We start from the raw sequence: 18,333 nt of genomic DNA on the forward strand, positions 1-18,333 counted from the left end.
TTAACTAGATAACAATAATAGCATTATAAAGTTAAATCATTGACTGTAACAGTTTCAACATATCAAAAACATGCCAGGAGCTACATTATGTCTCTTCTCCAACAAGGGACCTTTATGATCTGTAAGTGCATTAGCAGAGGTGATGTTGTATTTGAGGAGGCGAAAGGAATCCAGACAACCCTGAAAAAACAAGGGAGATACAATGGTACCATTAAGTAGATGGAAAGTTTTGCATGACCAATTATGCCAGCAGTTCCTTCCAAACAAGTCCTTAAGAACTCAATTGCATTATTTTTCTCTTTCAGAACAGGTAGCAGCGGTTCTTTGCTGTATACATTTGGTGACAGAGGCTTCTAAATTTCTCAGTTTCTGTTTGAGAGTATATTTTCCTTAGAAGAAACTGCTTTAGGAGTGGTAGCTACCCAATATGCAACATCTCTATTGATTTGCCATAATCCTTTGGAATTCTGTCTTTCAAAAATCTTCTGCCCCTACAACAAGTGACCAATATTTTAGCAAACAGATAAAAAGATAATTATTCCAAAAAGGATCTTGAAGTGTTCTACCACATGTAGGAAAACCAGTCTACTAATAAAACCCACCTGAGCACAAGGCATACTTCTGTGTTTGTTCTGCCTTTCATACAGCTGCTCTATTTCATCTTCACTGGGATCTTTTCTTTGTGAAGATGAGACACAGACCACTATAATCTGCTCCTTAAAGGCCACCGTGTTGTTAATGAAGTGATCATACTCCAGGTCTGACACATAGGGAATCCGATGATTGCTACACCTGCATGTCTTCCCTTCCTCCCCTATCACAACTCTTTGAAGTACAGCAGGACAGGCGGTCTGGGATGTGACCCTCAGCTTGTTCCTGTCACAGGGAGAAAAAATACAGGGGAAAATGTTAGCAAGTTAGATTGCCAAATAAATCAAGGAAAGGTTGAGGAATCATTTTCAATAATCTCTTAGGCCCAGGCTCTAAGGCGTGCAGTCATCTAAATGTTTCAGGTATTTCTTAAGGTCTGATGCAAGCACAAGTTCTGTGAAGCTGCTGGCTTCTGCAAAAGCCCAGCCTCTGAAACCAAGCAGAGAGGAGCAAGAGGGGTGTGCTGTAATCAGAGGATCTGGCCCAGCAGGCTTCAGTAGAAGCCAAGAACTGATGTCAAAGGATACTCCCTTATTATTTGAAGGTCTCATATGCACCTCTTACCTCCAACAGCTGATTGTAGTACACTTATGTTCATGTGTATGTGCTACATATGTGTGTTGGTTTTATTTGTCTTCTCCAAGTGTTGTGAAGAGTTTTGAGAAGCCCTTTTGTTCTGATGTGGGGGAAGGATTCTGTAGTTGTTTGGGCCCGTAGGCCAAGGCATGCAGCCAAAACCCAGAGCCTTACTTTCACACAGCTAGCGAAGACATAATTTCATCATTAAGTTCCTGCCACACTGCCCTAAAGCAGTAAAGCATCTTTGGACACTTCTTCATAGCAAGAGCAAACAAGGTGAAAGGTTGGAACCAGGGGAATAAGAAAAAAAACAGAATATAAAGCCCACAAGCCTCCCCTGAGGCCTTCCGAAGTTGATGGAGGGATTGTTGCTGTATTTGGAGATGTTGGATCAGTCCCTTAATGGCTGTGACAAGAGAAAAGCATTAAAACAGAGGAGTACAGCCCTATGTTAAACATTTGCTGTACTTGTATTGTGCTGGAGGGACCTGAAGGAAAAAGGAAGTCAATCTAAACTAAATGGACCAGAATAGAGAGAACATAAGTGATCTCATGGACAGCAGAATAAGGAAAATTTTGGTTTTCAGCTACGTGTATGTAAAACAAGATCACAGTTTCAGAATCCCAGGAGCAACCATAAAATGCTTGAGTTTTGTGATATTTCTTCTTTGTGAGTTGAGCTATTGGCTAGACGTGAAATTAAAAGCACTTTGTTCCTTTAATTGTGCTTGTTTAGAAAAGTTATCAATAAATGCAATCTTGTCGCAACGACATAAGGGATCCTCGAGCCAAAAATACAGTAAGAAATTTTGTCATCTTGTTTTCCTGTTGTAAAAAAAAAAAAAAAAAAAAAACTGCAGGCACAGCATTAATGGCTGCCGTGGATTACTTAGGTTTGAAAAGTTATTTCTGTTTTTCCTCCACATGCAACGTATCCTATACAATGGTGTAAAGGCTTGGAGGCATGGGTAAAATACTGAATCATTTCCAGAAATGAGTTGGTAGTAAACTGCTACCATCAGTGTTTACACTGGAGCCATCACTGTCCAATCTTAACATAAATTTCCTTACCGTGAATTACTGACATTCAGTACATTCCTCCTTTTACTTAAATTGAACTGAGTGGTATGCAGCCTCTCTGTTTTTATATTGCTGTTTAGTAAAGCAGAAGGACCTGTAGGAAAGAATAACAGCAAGCAAGCAAAAGTTTAATGATAAAACAAAACAGACATGGGTCTTGCATTAGTATGATACATCAGGATGGGTGAAGCCAGATTGCAGATAATTACAAAGGAAGATGCAAACCTCTTTGCTTTAATGGATTGAATAAAAAGATATTTGTCAGAGAGTAGCAGATAATTTGAAATGAAATACAAACTGTCTTGTGCTTGAAAAGACTTGGGAAAGATGCTGGAAATGATATTTCCTCCATTTCTCTGATTTCCCCTAGGTATTTTTAAGAAGCAAAATGAAATAGCATAGTTACAACTCTAAGCAAGCTCTGAGAAAGCCAGCATGAAGCTCAGATTTCCTATACGTTGTAACCAAGAGGTGATGGCACTTGGAAGAGCAGAGCGTCATTCAAGTGCGTGACACACAGGGTTTGCATCTTCATAAATGCTGATATAGGGAGGCACTGCACTCAAACAAGCCTTTTTGGAAGCTACTATCACAAATGCAACACATCATTTAAAAAAAAAAAAAAAGTAGTTAATCTTACTTGCTGAAAGGTTTTTTTTTTTTTTAATATCTCTTCTAGGCATTTTTCCAAACCCTCCCAACTGCTATTTGTCATTGCTGTTGTGCTTTTACAGTATAATACACGGATACATGAAGGCTATGAAGTACTACTAATAATATAGAAAAAGAATGTAAATTCTTTCTGTATGGCTTAAGTAAGCAGTCAAGACAGAACCATTTAGTGGCTTGGGGGAATAGTTTCATTTCTTCCTCTTCTCCTTATAATTACCTGAGAGGGTAAGAGTGTGGTTCCTTTTGCATGCCAGATGGAAGAGTCAACTTCTTTTGATCTAGGAGAGGACATTCTGACTTGGGAGCTTGGCTGTTCTCTTTCCTCTTCCCTTGTGATCTCTGCATAACCAAGGTAACTGGGAGAGAATCTGCAGACTGAATTGTACCTTTCCTTAGGGGTCGAAGAGGAAGGTTAGATATTTTCCTAATGTGTGTGCAGCTGATTCCTGAAACACACCGCCACTGCTGAAATCAGTGACCTTGATTTGGTAACTGTTGGTGTTTTGTGTGCTTATAATTGTGACTCAACTGCTGTGTGATCCAGACTGGAAAAATAATAATGAAAGTGAATCACAAAATTACAGGAGATTGGCAGGCACCAATGGGTCCATCTGATCTTAGCCCATGTTCAAGCAGGGACACCCAGAGCAGGCTGCTCAGGCCCATGTCCAGGCAGCTTTTGAAGATCTCCAAAGAGGAGACTCCACAGCCCCTCTGGAAAATATGCATAGCACAAAAGTACGTTGTAGTGTTCAAATAGAACCTTACGTGTTCCAGTTTGTGCCCATTGCCTCTTGTCCTGGCACTGTGCACCACTGAAAAGAGCCTGGCCCCTTTGCACCCTTCTTTAGGTATTTATAGATATTGATGAGATCCCCCCTGAGCTTTCTCTAGGCTGAAAAGTCCCAGGTCTCTCAGCCTTTCCTCAAAGGAGAGGTGCTGCTGTCCCTTAATGACCCTGGTGGCCTTTCATTGGTCTCCTTCCAGTAGATGCATGTCTCTCTGGGGAACCCAGAACAGCACATAGAACTTCAGGTGTGGCCTCACCAGTGCTTAATAGATTGGGAAAATCACCTCTCTTGATCTGGTAAGGCTGAAGTTTTAACTCACATGACAGATCTTAAATCTGATCCTTACACTTTCACTCTTCCCTCTTCCTGCCCTGAACAAGACCTTGTCTGCTGGATTAGGTATAACTAACTGGCAGGTTGACAGGTCTTTCTGGTGGATAGGTTACATACAAGTCATAGAAAATAACTGAGTGTTGACAATGGTCCAGAGAAGGGAAAATGAATCCTGTATAAGGAATATGGAGATGCTCGTTCTGTCTTCCCAATTATTTGGAACGTATCTTTTGCTAAATTAATCAGGAAAGATACAGAATTCAGGCAGTGCCAATTTTACTGAGCCATACTCAGTAAGCAAGAGCGTGTGCTTATAGCTTTTATCTCTATTATTAAGGAGACTTTTATGTATCAAACTCTCATAGAATGATTCCCATGGCATGTAATGCACCAGCACGAGCTCTCTAAATCATTTTAGTTCCCTCACTTTCAAGGCTGCAGTCAAATTTCCTTTAGCCATCTGCCCAGGCCTGGCTTTCGTGCTGCTAGGGGTTGTGTGTACTTACAGTGGATTACACTACCAGACAGTTCATATAAATGTTATATCTAAAGAATATGGAACAACAGTCTTCAGAAAAGGCTTGTGGTTACTACACACTTTTTCTCCTCTTTTCCAAACCTTTTGTCCTCTATGTCCATAGTCTCAGTCTAACAGAAGCTGCAGTACCAGGGAAGCGGGGAAGCAGACAGGTCATTCATTACCTGTCCCAGTAACTGCCTCAGCATGGGGCTGAAATTCTCTGCCTGTGCTCAGCATGAACACAAACACCTGTACTTTGCATTGTACCTCACTGCAGAGATCCCTGAACTGGTGGATGCACTGGGCTCAGTGCAGCAGCATGCAAGGTGCTAACCCGGCCCTGGGAACAGCACATCATCAGTGTGCTGCTGTGTCTATGTTAAGCCACCCAATCCCCACTGAACTGACCAGTCCACATGCAGTGGCACTAATACTGTGCTAATGCTGGAGGGAAGGGACTCCTACAGCACTTGCAATTTTGGTGCCACACTGTATGGAAATGCGCAGCATAGAAGTGTATCTGCTGACCTCAGAGAACCACGTATCCAAGTACCTGTCACCAGTTTGAGAAACAGGCCTCCCGTAAGCCTCCTGCCTAGTTTGGTGCTCAAGCCAGCAGTGCTGGGACTCTCTGATGGCCAGGCCGGGGCTGACTTTCAGAGAACTGTTTAGTTTACTCCAGTACCTGCTGAGACATAACCAAACCCATACAACCAAACCTCAGCTGTTCTCTGACCGTGCCTGACTTAGGGCTGTCTGGTAATACTGTGGCAAGTCATCCACAGCATTCCAGATCTTCTGTAAATGTCTCAGCTCTCTGGTTGCACTGATGTCACTCACACGGCTTACGATTGCCTCCAGAACTTCATTTCTCCACAGCAGTTCTGTCCTTTTTGGTTTTAAAAAATATCAATGGAAAAACATAATGAACAACATAATGGTTCCATTTCGTGTCCAGTGGTGCTCACACTGACATAGCACTATCAGATGCATCAGAGATACAAACACCTCCTGACTACAAATTGTTGTCAGAATGATGTGTAATTTAAAAATATATACCTCTATGACACAGCCATCACTAGAAATAGTTGCAATAGTGAATTCTGCCTTCTTCTAACCAAGGACAAAGGAGACTATGCATACTGAAAAGCAGACAGACAAATGCTGTCATTTTGAGGAAAATGCTGATGAAAACTTTAGTGACTCCTAATTCTAGTGGCCGAAGAAGATAGCACTTTGTACTATGCAAAACAAAAAAAAAAGTAAGGTATGACACAAATGAAACTGCTGTAGTTTTCACTGCATCGCTTGCATCTTTTTATCCCAAACAAATGCTCTGAACATACATAGTAACAGCTGAACAACATGTAACAAACAGTAAATCACCTATCAAGCCTTGATAATTACAGAAGAAGGACACCAAAAATATAGGTCTATCTGAAAAATATAAATACAGGTTTGAATTAATATAAAATTAATTCCACAAAGAACTCCTTCATACCTTAAGTAAGATACTTTATATAAAAAATAAATATTTTCAATATTGTGCCCCCTTGTGATATTTTATTATTATTATTCTTTTCTTTTCTTTTTTTTTTTTTTTTTGTTTCAGCCAGAAGGTTGCTATGGCAGCACTGCTGTGGTTTTATTTTTCCTTCCCTAATTCCTTACATTGGAGTAGACACCAGGTACCCCACTTTTCTCCACAGTTGTAGGATTATCTTCAGTTAAAACTGAAGTTTCTTTTTCATTCTATGCCAGATTTTCTTGCATGAGTCAAAAACAGCCCAACTCTTGTCTCCCTACTTGTGATTGGTCAGCTTACCAGCTGAAGATTCATGTAATCGTTTTTCCTTTTTAACAAAATCTTAGTTTGCATGTCAATATTCTGTATTCTGTAAAAATGTTGCAGATTCTATCATGCCACCGTGTGGCTATTAATTTTAGTCTACCTGAAGATACTCCTTCTCTTTCAGATTTATCCCTGCACAAAAAGTTTTACCTCCCCCTTTCAAAAGAAACCAACATGTCTCTGAGGCTAAACATTTCTGAGGGCTAGAGAGACAAGAATCAGAAGAATTTCCTGAGAATGAACCCTATTTCACTATCAAGTCTTTTCAGTAGTTTTTCCAAATCAACTCAGCTATGAAGAGAAGTATTTTATCCTGGTGGAAACAATAGATGAAAACACCAATGTGAAGTCAGTAGGATAAGTGGTAGCAATACAGCAGGTTTTAAAGATCTCCACTTTTGTGATGGAGGCTGAAAGAGCTGAAAGAGCTTTCTAGAAATAAAGCCAGCACAGGATATAGATTATGCTGTCCGGTGTCCATCTCCTTGTTATGAAACCCATGGCTAGTGTGGGAGAGGCCTTGTTGGGGCAAAGAACCTTCACAGAGAGTGTATAGGGATATGAAAATGGCCACTAACAAAATTCAACTCTAAAAAAAAAGGTTACTAGTCTTAAAAAATATTTTACAGTGCAGGTGATGAGGCACTGGGACAGGTTGCCCAGTGATGTGGTTGATGCTCCATCCCTGGAGACTTTCAAGGCGAGGCTGGATAAGGCCCTGAGCAACCTGATATAGTTGTGGTGTCCCTGTTTCATTGCAGGAATGTTGGACTAGATGGCTTTCAGAGGTCCTTTCCAACTGTAAGGATACTATAGTTCTATAATTCTATGATTAAAACCTATCACTTGAAGAAAGACAAATAGCTGGCATGCTTCAAGGGGTGCAAAGAGAGCATTTGTTTCTTCTGCGATGATGGTTCAGTTTTCATTCTAGGGGATTTAAATATTTGCTGTTTGGAGAAGTTTTACAGTGTAGTGCCTTTAATTATTTGGATTGCTGACAACTGGTAAAGTAGAAATATTTTACTTGCTTTAAGACTGCTTACTTTGATTTTTGGAAGAGAAAATGATTGATCTATATATATTATACACATGGAGAGTTTTTTGCTGACTATAACTGTAAAGCACTTTTTAAGTTGAAAATTCAGGGTAAAGATAATTTTAATGAAGAGGAAGCAAAAGGTAAAGTACAAAGGTAAATGCTGATTTACGTAAAATTTTAGATTCTTTTTTCATGTTGTACAAATACAAGTATACAAAATGCCATCTACTGCAGCCGGTAATCTGATGTAAACAAATGTCACCCTACATCCATTTTCAAGAAAGTTTGCCCTTTCAAAATAATCAGTTGTTTTGGCCCAGTAGTGTTTAAAGAGAAATAATGTGCTTGGACAAGGGAGGACAATAGTCATAGAATCACATCACAGAATCATAGAATGGCCTGGATTGAAAAGGACCACAATGTTTCAACCCCCCTGCTATGTGCAGGGTCACCAAACACCAGACCAGGCTGCCCAGAGCCACATCCAGCCTGGCCTTGAATGCCTCCAGGGATGGGGCATCCACAACCTCCTTGGGCAACCTGTTCCAGTGCGTCACCACCCTCTGCATGAAAACTTTTCTCCTAATATCTAACCTAAATCTCCTCTGTCTCAGTTTAAAACCATTCCCCCTTGTCCTATCATTATTCACCCTTGTAAACAGCCGTTCCCCCTCCTGTTAATACACTCCCTTCAAGTACTGGAAGGCCACAGTGAGGTCTCCTCGGAGCCTTCTCTTCTCCAAGCTAAACAAGCCCAGTTCCCTCAACCTTTCTTCATAGTAGAGGTGCTCCAGCCCTCTGATCATCTTAGTGGCCCTCCTCTGGACCTGTTCCTAGAGCTCCACATCCTTCCTGTACTGGGGGCCCCAGGCCTGAATGCAGTGCTCCAGATGGGGCCATAAGATTGTGAAGTACCATATACATCTGGTGCATGTGACTGAGTTGTTTTTAAATGAGTCAGTCCTGAGTCTAAGAGAGAGGAGACCCACAATCAGATTAAATTGACTCGATAAAATCTCCTGGTGATGCCTTCTTCATAGCTTTTTACTGACCCTCTCTCATGCCAGCAGGGTAACTGAAGACATCTTGGCCCAGACTCTTATCTCCCATATCTCTTCTATAAAATTTCTTCAGGTGGAATTTGCTACATCAGCTATTTTTAGTCAAATCCTTTTATGGTCAAATTTTCCATCTCAGTGATGTGTTAAGAAATGTTTTGAGTGTAAAGAGGTCAGAACTGGTAAATAGTGAATAAATCCTGAACACCTATTGAGGGTTATGAATGAGCCCAGCACTCCTGCTATTCCACTTCTTCCCATTTCATTGTAGTCCCTCAGAGCAGTGACCCTTCCAATTCCACCAGGGAATGACATCCAGTGAATCATTAATCTCAGGAAGCCTTGTTCTGGTGGCGTTTCAGGTGGCAGTCTTACAAGAACCCAAGGGTAGCTCTATTATTGTTAAGGCCCAGGCTTTTCTGGAACTAGAAGGAATAAGATGTTGTTTCTCATCACAGTTTTACAGAGGTATTATAGGCTATATTAGGAGTCTCTCATCTTCTTGAATCAAATAATTGACAAACTGTTAAAAAAGCAACAGTGCATCTTATGAAACGTAGATGGAGTGATTTTTGTTTCCAAACAAATGAAAAATAGGTAATTTTTTTAGCTTGTTCATTTACTACCTTTATCTTCCATCATTTAGAATATTTCATTTCCCACATCAGTGGAAATGTGCATGAGTGAGAAGTCAGGTTTTTCAGCTAATGATGGTGATGCTACTTGAAGTTGTTCCGTGAGCCACATTCTAACACCTCAGCCTATGAGCTACATACAGTGAAATACTTCTTTTTATGAAAACACATTTAAAAACTCTGACAAATTTAATTTCTCAGAAGTTTAGGAGTTGATCTAAATTTCTTTTAAACTCAACAATATGTATATACATATACATGGGTATATAAATACCCACAGTATATGTTTCTACAATTTCTAGACTAAATACATATATAACAGGAAAAAGGAAATTAACTCTGAACCAGCATTGTCTGTTTTGTTTTTGTTTTACTTAGATGATAGATTTCTTCTGCTTTTCCAACAAGTGTTTCATAACTATTTTTTTCCTGACCCTTAAATCACACACACAAAAAAATCTGCTCCAACAACCCAACATTGTACTAAAAAAAACTGTATTTCAACCCAACATTGAACTAAAAGAGAGTATTTGCTGTGAAGATGTCAGGCTTTGACTAGATGATTAACCTAACTGGACAGCCAGCTCACTGCACAGAAATGAAGAAAATGAAGATTTGGATCAGGATTTCTTAGGGCTTCATTCAGTACCCCATCTGCGCACAGTAAGTTAAAACCACCTTGTACTAGGTTGAATCCATGCACTTAGTATACTGTCCAGTAGGCTGCACAATTCTACATAAATTACAGATAATACTTAACCATCCTTTCTGAGCAAAAATGAACACACAATGTGTGAATGGGCAACTGCACTTACAGAACAAACACTGGATATAGCTGAAAAGGACGTAATCACCAAAAGGAGTTAACAGAGAATACACTAAATCATTAAGCCAGGGGGACGGGGGAGCATAAATAGGAATCAAAGCACACGGAAAGCTGTGTCCCTTTGGGCCAGATCTCTAGTATGTGGACATCAACACAAATCTGCTGTTTATTCAGTTTGTGAAGGTCTCTGGAAGCTCTAACTTGATGACTCTGGAGCACTGCTCTTAGTGCTAACACTGGGAAGCATATTTTAGAAGAAAGCTCATCAGTTCCCAAATCTGCAGAGCAAACTTGATACCAAGTGCAGTACTGCAGTTACAACACACCGATTCTTCTAACTGCAGAAGAGCCGCACCCCGCAGCGGTGACAAAGACAAGCACACACTTTCATGTTGCCACTTGTAGAGCAAGCCAATTGCAAAGCGTCCTGCAATCCTCACTGCGATGAATTCATTAACCTCAAAGACCAACAAAGGACACTTACTTACTCCACCGTGTTTTCACAATTATGGTGGATGGAAGAAGCAGACTGAAGTCTCAGCAGGTTAGTTATCCAACACAGTTGGTCATGAGTTACTCTTCAGTGCTGTCACTCTCCATTTGAATCCTGCAAAGTTTGCTCCTGGCACATGAGCTGTGGATAGAGATGATAGCTCCCAGCCCTTTGGATGACTTCTGCCAGAGCAAACATCCTGAGACTGTGCATGAGTTGGAAGGTGGTGCTGTGTATCGGAAAGGCACAAGAAACTTTCAGAACCACTCAGGAAAGTGTGTCTACTTCTTCTAAGTCAGAGAAACAGCGGAGTCAGACAAGGATAGACTGGGGAGAAGCCAGTCTGTGCTTGCCCTGTAACTGTTGTTGTTAGTGAGAGTAGGCAGTGTTTGGGCAGTCCAGTCATAAGAAAAAGAATTACTATTTGATGCATACAATGTGATTTATTGAAATAATGGTCACTATAGCCTTTAGCACTGCCTGTGCATACAGTCCATGAAAAATGACCTGGTGACAGCAGGTAGGGCACTTGGAACCACTTTTCCTATCTTCTATTTAATCCAGTTTGCATCACCTGTTTCCAGTCTGACACTCCTACTCATTCAAACAAAGTAAGAAACAAAGTTGCAGATACTAACGGCTTTACTGAACTCACATTTGTTTTCACGTGACTCTTGAAATAAATCCATTTGCTACAGCACATAATTCACAGCAACATTCCATAATCTGTACTCGATATTTCAAACTGTTTCAATAATTATCCGACATTTACGGACTCTTTCAAAATCAAAACTCCAGATAAAGCATGATATTTCAGACATCTTAAACTCCTGCAGACCTTAAAGAGTAAACAGAGGTCATTATATAGAACATATCAAACCCAAAGAAGAGTATCTATAATATCAGTCATAGCAGCTGTAAGATTTTCATTGCCACTTGCTTGTTTGAAGTTACTCCTTCCTATCAGCAGCAGCCTGGGCAATATGAGCCAAGTGACAGAAACCTGTTATGTGTTTAGCTACATGTCATTCTGTCAGTCTTACATGTGCCTCATACAAAACAGCAAGGATGCTGCCAGTAGCCCTGTATTAAGTAGAAAGGAAGAAAAAATCTCCCGACCAGACCCGACCCAAATAATGTATCTTTACCAACACTGTGCCTGAAGGCATGCTTACTAACTTGGATTGCAAATATTTTACCTGCCTTTTTGTTAATTTTGCAGCATTTTAAGCAGAGATCTGGTAGCCACAAAGCAGTGGGAGGCTTTTCACAGACCTCAGTGGGAGCTGAGCAGGACTGAAATCAGGCAAAGTGCGTGCTACTGATCATGCCCCAGAGAAATGAGAAATAGCTTGTTCGTATCAACTAGAAAGAAAAGACTCTTCCAAAATGCATCGAGTAGGGAGGATGGGCTTCTTGTTTGCTGAAACCCTGAGTTCCAACAGTTGTAGGAAATCTGCTCTTCTTTCTTAACCTGAAGGAGCAACAGGAGTTAAAAAAGAGGTAATTCATGTAGAGGTTGTTAGGAAAACTATTCATTTTAAAACCTGTTAGAGAAGGAGAAATATAAGCTCTGTGTTCCTTACAATTCATACACCTCAGAGAGAGGAGGAGAAAGCAAGAGGTAAGAACAACAGTAAAAAAGGTAAAGCTTTAAATATTACCTGTGCTATAACTGGCTGGGCAAGCTTGCCATCCCGAGGCCATTTCCATTCTCTGACCATTTCTTCATCTTCATTAGTCACCAGACCTCCTTCCTGATTAAACATCATGGTTACAGTGTTGCTGTAAATAGAGAGAAATGTGAAACCTGTTTTTCCTGGTGTATCTCAGGAAAACCTTAAACAATCCAAGAATCTTGCTTTGATCTAGGAGTCTCTAATTAAAAAGCCGCTTTGCATAGCCACTCCTTCACCCAGCTTTTCTCATGCTACAGGCCTGTGAGGAAGGTATAAATCATTGTCCTTTTGCTACAAACAAAAGCTAGGGTTAAATTCTTGTATTAATAATTCAAAGCAGAAAGAAGCTGGGGTCAAGTAGTGTGATTTCATTGCCATTTCCACTTATCGCTGCAATCCTGGAAGTTCTAAAACATTTCAAATTTGGCTGTAAGTTTAAAGGAAGAAAGAAATTAATTCAAATGGCACATAGATGGTATCAACGTATTAGCCTTCGGCTGACAAGTCTCAGGAATATTTTTGGATCTTTATCCTTAATATTTATTAACAATAATATGTATTCTGATGTTTACATCTTGTGTCTGTTGTGAGCAAATAACACGTGGCATAAATTTTGTAAGAGAAGGAAGATGTCCTTTTGTCATCAGAACATCTACGTGTTGGTGAGGAGGTCTTCCCTGCACACAGCTGATAAGAGAATTTGAGGTTTTAAAGTAACATGGGTGGTTCATAACTGGGTTCTCTCAAACCTTAGCTGAAGAATACTGAATTTATGTCCTTAATAGAAGAGGTATATTGAGTTTTCACTGTGTTTTTTGAAAACAAATACATAGATCTTAAAAAAACAAAGAAGCATAAGGAATCCTGAGACTTTAGCTTTGCACTTTATATTCTCTATTATATATATATTTTTTCTTTACTATAAACTTGGCCAGTATAGGTAAATTTGGCAGGTGTTATTTAAATTCTTTAATAAGAATTGTTTAAAATATATATTTTTAGACATCTGGACACTTTTTGTCAACAAGGGCCAGCTCCTCCTATTAGCTGTGAGGGCACTGAACTCTTCAGTGTTTTTATACAAGACCTGAAAAATCCTTGCTCACACAGCTCCAGTAAAACATTCCTCCTACCCCAAAAGGTCAGCCACCAGCCAATGATCTTCACTTCCTTACAAATAAAGGCAGCTGCAAATCAATTAGTCCCTCATTTTTAGCTACTATTCCTCTCTGCAGAGCATTAAATTTTGATCCCAGATTTCTTGAGTACTCTGAAGTCACTAAAGGAGCAAAGAAGAGGAAAATAGGCGAAGACTGTGTTGTAAGTAGGATCAATGATAACCTTTGCTCACATCATGTACAGGTGCAAAGAACTACAAAGAGAGATATAAACAGATAGCAACAATATTCAGAAGTGCTGATGAAGTGATGGAGGAAGAGGATGTCTGCCTTTTGGCTGTGTGCAACAGCCATCCACACACACCTCATGCTATGTGTTCAAGGCAGCCAGAAGGCTGGTTTCCATTTGCCCACCACCTCCTCTGTATGTGGGAATTTTCTGGTGTCACAAATTAGGAATTCACTTTTCTGAGTGACTTCTGTCTAGCTCAGCAATTTAGTTAACAGAATTCTTTTGGGCTGCTTGCACACTTGATGGCATTTGACTCTTAGAGGAGAATCAGAGAGGACAGGTTTCATCACCTCCAGGAGACGTGAACAGTTGGAAGGGGTCTTCTTTTATCTTTCCACACTTGTGGATGCCAATCTCCTCTAATGTCAGACTGCCTATGGACTATGAGTCTGTCTGTGCATGTTTGTTTACCTAACACTATGCTTGGCTTTCATTTTTTAGTGAAAAAGAGAAGATGAAAAACAACCAACCAAAATAAACCCAACCCACTGTCAGACACCCAGCTGAGTTATAAAAACTTGTGTTGCACAACATACCACTATTTCCATGTCTGTCCTGATTTTGAACATTGCTCAGACCCTTGTATAGCTTCATGTTCTCGGCTCTAATTTGCAGAATCAAGCAACAGTTTCTAGTGCATCTGCCTACCTGTTAGGAAGATAGATGCTGCTATGTCGAAAGGGATGAAAGTTCCAACTATAGAATGATCTGGAGAAGGGCTAAATATGTTGGTATACATCCCCCCACATGGGAGATTGCAGCAGCTCTGGCAAACTGCAGGATATTCAGATGGATAACTACAATGAGAGTCAAGGAGTTGTTATCATTCTCTCTCCAACTCTGTAGCTTCTGTTACTTACTCATGCAGAGAACATGGGGACTGACATCATCAGCTCTAAGAAGTGGTATTGGGTCCATGTGCATAAGAGAAAGTGAAACAACCAACCCAGTCATCTTCTTCCTTGAGTAAGTGCATGGGAGTGATAGAGGATGAGCAGGCAAAGCTCTCAGTACAAAATTCACCTTACTAAACTAATACAAGGTAGGAGGAAAAACTCATGCTGGTACAGGTCAGAAGTGTCCTGTGCAGGAGCAATGTATGACTCAGAAGTATGTTTATAAAGCATAGTGTCTTCTGCAGACTTGTAACAGAGCAGGCTTGCACAGTTCCTAATCCAATTTGATGTTTGTGATGTTCAAGACAAGGTTATACTCTAAATAGGATGCAGTCTGATGCTGTTAATTTAAAACTGCATTTTTCATTCTGATGTTTGTTTGTTTGTTTGTTTGTTTTTGAGGATTTTCAACCTACCTGACACATACCGGGCTTTGCTGTTGTAGACTGACTATAGATATGGTACCATATAAATGCAGTCTGATAAGAAGCCCAAAGAATAAGGTCTTGTTCTTTTACATCTAGCTGGATTTTGGAAGCTGTTCAGCTACATGCTGTGTGATTACTCTGCTGTAGAAGTCACAGAATCACAGAATCACAGAATGGCCAGGGTTGGAAGGGGCCTCGAGGATCATGAATCTCCAGCCCCACTGCCACATGCAGGGCCACCAACCTCCCCATTTAATACTAGACCAGGCAGCCCAGGGCCCCATCCAACCTGGCCTTGAACATGAATTTAAGTGAGCTATGTAAACAGAAAGGATATTAAATGAAGGATGAGCCATCATTCAGTCAATAGTGCAGTTTTCTCTGTGCTGTGTTTGCTTTCTCGACCACCAGAATCTGAGGTTCGTCATATGGCAGCTCTGATGTGACAGTCCTGCCAACCTGAACCTTCCATGTCCTGGAGAAAGTTTCTTCTCTGTAATCACCATAACGCTATAGAATAATTGGTTTGTCAAACCCAACTTCTTTCAGGTTGGATGTTTGCTCTTTTCTGTTTACATGAGGGAGGAAAAAAATATAACTCTGATTAGTTCTTGCTAAATGGAATCCTCGGGCAAGGCTTCTGCTGATTAAGAACGAAGTTTGACCTAAGCAGAAAACATACGGTGGTTTCTCAGCTATCAAATATCACACATTGCTCTCATACACAAAGGAATCAAACAAGTTACCCAAGATCACACAAGTCACCTGTGGTTAAGCTGGCCATAGAACTGACTGCACCAATCCTCCACACTTACACGTAGCAGAGATCCACTGACAGTGAGAGCCAGCACTTCTGCTGCAGACCTGTCCATCTCCTTCAATAGGTCTCTTTCACCATTCTGGATTACATGCAGCCACTGTGTTATTCTTTTTTCCTATTATTTATTTCACCTTTCAGAGAAACAACAATATTAAAACATTTTAAAATTTCCTTTAAGATTTTCTTTGTATTTATTTCAGTTCCTGCTCATAAGAAAGAAGCACAGGGACAGAGTTTGAGGCTGGCTGAATGGTCCCAAATCTAGCAGGCAGCTTGTTAGTCCTGCAGCCTTTGGCTGACGTTCTTTTCAATTAGACTTTCTCTATGTAATGTCTTACATGTATATATGAGTCCGTGCATGCCTTCTTTTGCTCTTTATCAGTTACAAATTAAAAAACCCACGCAGGTCATCATAGTAGCACTAGAAAAATAAAACCATTAAAGAAAAAAAACGAGCAAAAAAGCCAGTCAATTTTGAGGACAGCTAATTACATAAAACATTAGCTGATAGAAATCAAAGGAACATTTTTGTCTTCAAGCCAAAATTTCTTGCTGTTTAAATTTTGCCATTAAATATTGCTCAGTATAAAGTTTTTGCTGACTAGGCTAAGCCCAATTATTCAGGAACACAAAGCCAACTTCCACAGCACTGACACAGAAATCTGGCAACAGCATTGGGGTACTGCAATATGAGGGGCATCATTTTACTTCCAATCCAATGGGCAAATGCTGGAAAGAAAATATGCTCAGATACTGTGAAAGGCACAGCTTGCTTGCTGGGAGACCTTACCACTTTATTTGTGGCATAAACGTTGCCTTCAATTAAGCCAACAGACTGCAGAGCTTTTGGGAACAGTGATATGGTAGACTCCAGAATAGTTGTGCCAGAGGTAAGGAAATGCATTCTCAATGCTTGCATGAGCTCTATCAGTTCTCAGCAATTACGGAGTGGGCTATGTCAAAGCCCACAGTTTGGAAGAATAAATAACAGATACATTTTAGTGTGTTCTCTAAAAGAAGTATGTATAGGACATGGCATGTCTTGTGGATGGGAAGACAGCAGTGCTTATTTTAGTGATCAGAACACAGACTATTTCCAGGATAAGCCAAAAGTATTAAGCTTAGTTGTCACATTGCTTTTCTTTTGCTTTGTTTTGCAATCACATTATATAGCTATTGGAGGCAGATAGAGGTTGGTAAAACAAAGCCAATTCCAGTTTTTGCTCCAAAATCAATTATCTTGGACTTTGGGGTACTCAGTTCCCCAAGGATTAAAACAAAGATCCATTTCAGGAATAATATGCAGTGCACTACTATATTCTACAGTGTGCTGTATATATTGTAGCATGTACATTCTTACTGATAAGTGCTAGTTTTTACACAGCCACTAGCTGCTAAACCTATTCTCACCAATTTTCACCTGCAATGTTGTTTTCACTCAATCTGAATACGTTCTTAATTTTTTTGCCAATGTACAGGAACTATCACTTAAATAGTACAACATATAATAGCTGAAATTCAGATATTGTGCTGTAGATAAATTATACAGGTTAACTTTTAATAGCTGTCCTTGTAAATAATTATCGGAGGATATTTTCTCATTTAAACTTTGCCTCATTTATAAAATGCCAGCACTTCTTCAGATAATTGATCCAGGCAGGGCAGATCTTAGCTTTTTCAGACATCTCCTGCTTTCCTTTGAAACTGTTTTAGCAGTATAGTCAGTATAAATGACCGACTAATTTGGAGGCCACCATACATTTTTAACACATGGCTAACTCTCTGTGGTGAGTTGTCAGGGTTGTAAGTCTATATTGTGCTATGTAGAAACAGAAGGTTTAAGTGTAAACAGCATGAAGAAATCTCAAGGCCTGATTCTGGCCACAGGATCTTATGGCAAGTATCTTCTCTCAAGCCCTGACAAGTAAACAGGCTATAGATCACTGCATATTATCATAAAGCTAAATAGCCTTAATGCGCCATGGTTTCTATTGCAAAAGATATACAACCTGGTTTTCACAACTACTGGGAAGTTTATCTGCAGATTAATCAAAACTATCATCTCACCACTAATCCCTGAAAATACTTCTGTTGGAAGAATTATCTTCCATTACCACCAACAAAAATAAAAGTATGCTTCCCTTTCATGAATAGTGAAATGCTAAACTGAACTCCGAGAGTTTTCAGAGCAGTAACACTCCCCCATATAATCTGTTAGTTTGGTTAAGTGTTCTGCTTCATAAAAGCATTGCCACATACTCTAACTTTGTTTATGGAGGTAAAAATCTCAGTTTGTTACATTTGTTTTTGAACTTGCTCAGGTCTCTCCAGGGTCCACACATAAGGCAGATTCTGATGAATGTCTTCAGACTTTGAGTCAGAAAGCTGGAAAATCAAACCTAGAGAAATAGAATGAGAGATTAGAAATAGATGCATAAGTAAAGACTAACGTTAATGTTAGCCCTGTTCCATGCTATCCTTCTATGGAAAGTAAGGTTCATTCATATGAATATATTGCACTGTAGCTTTGAGAACTGTTTTCTTAAGCAGATTCTTTGCCTTAGAAAA

The 18,333-nt window shown here is 39.9% G+C and overlaps 1 pseudogene across 1 annotated transcript in view; it reads right to left on the reverse strand.

The window, feature by feature from the left end:
* Positions 1–18,333, reverse strand: part of LOC149919545 (uncharacterized) — a 32,151-nt pseudogene that overhangs the window by 10,611 nt on the left and 3,207 nt on the right. Inside the window, exons 5-16 of the transcript XR_016464938.1 lie at positions 18,065–18,164; positions 17,501–17,503; positions 15,283–15,513; positions 14,270–14,418; positions 12,197–12,317; positions 10,275–10,497; positions 8,436–8,489; positions 5,373–5,537; positions 3,198–3,428; positions 2,302–2,401; positions 603–876; positions 65–180 (exon numbers count right to left, since the gene is read on the reverse strand). The product of XR_016464938.1 is annotated as an uncharacterized LOC149919545 (transcript). The remainder of the gene's footprint in view (positions 1–64; positions 181–602; positions 877–2,301; positions 2,402–3,197; positions 3,429–5,372; positions 5,538–8,435; positions 8,490–10,274; positions 10,498–12,196; positions 12,318–14,269; positions 14,419–15,282; positions 15,514–17,500; positions 17,504–18,064; positions 18,165–18,333) is intronic.

The sequence above is a fragment of the Phasianus colchicus genome, chromosome 1 (genome assembly GCF_987193195.1).
Source record: "Phasianus colchicus chromosome 1, bPhaCol1.hap1.1, whole genome shotgun sequence".
NCBI lineage: Eukaryota > Metazoa > Chordata > Aves > Galliformes > Phasianidae > Phasianus > Phasianus colchicus.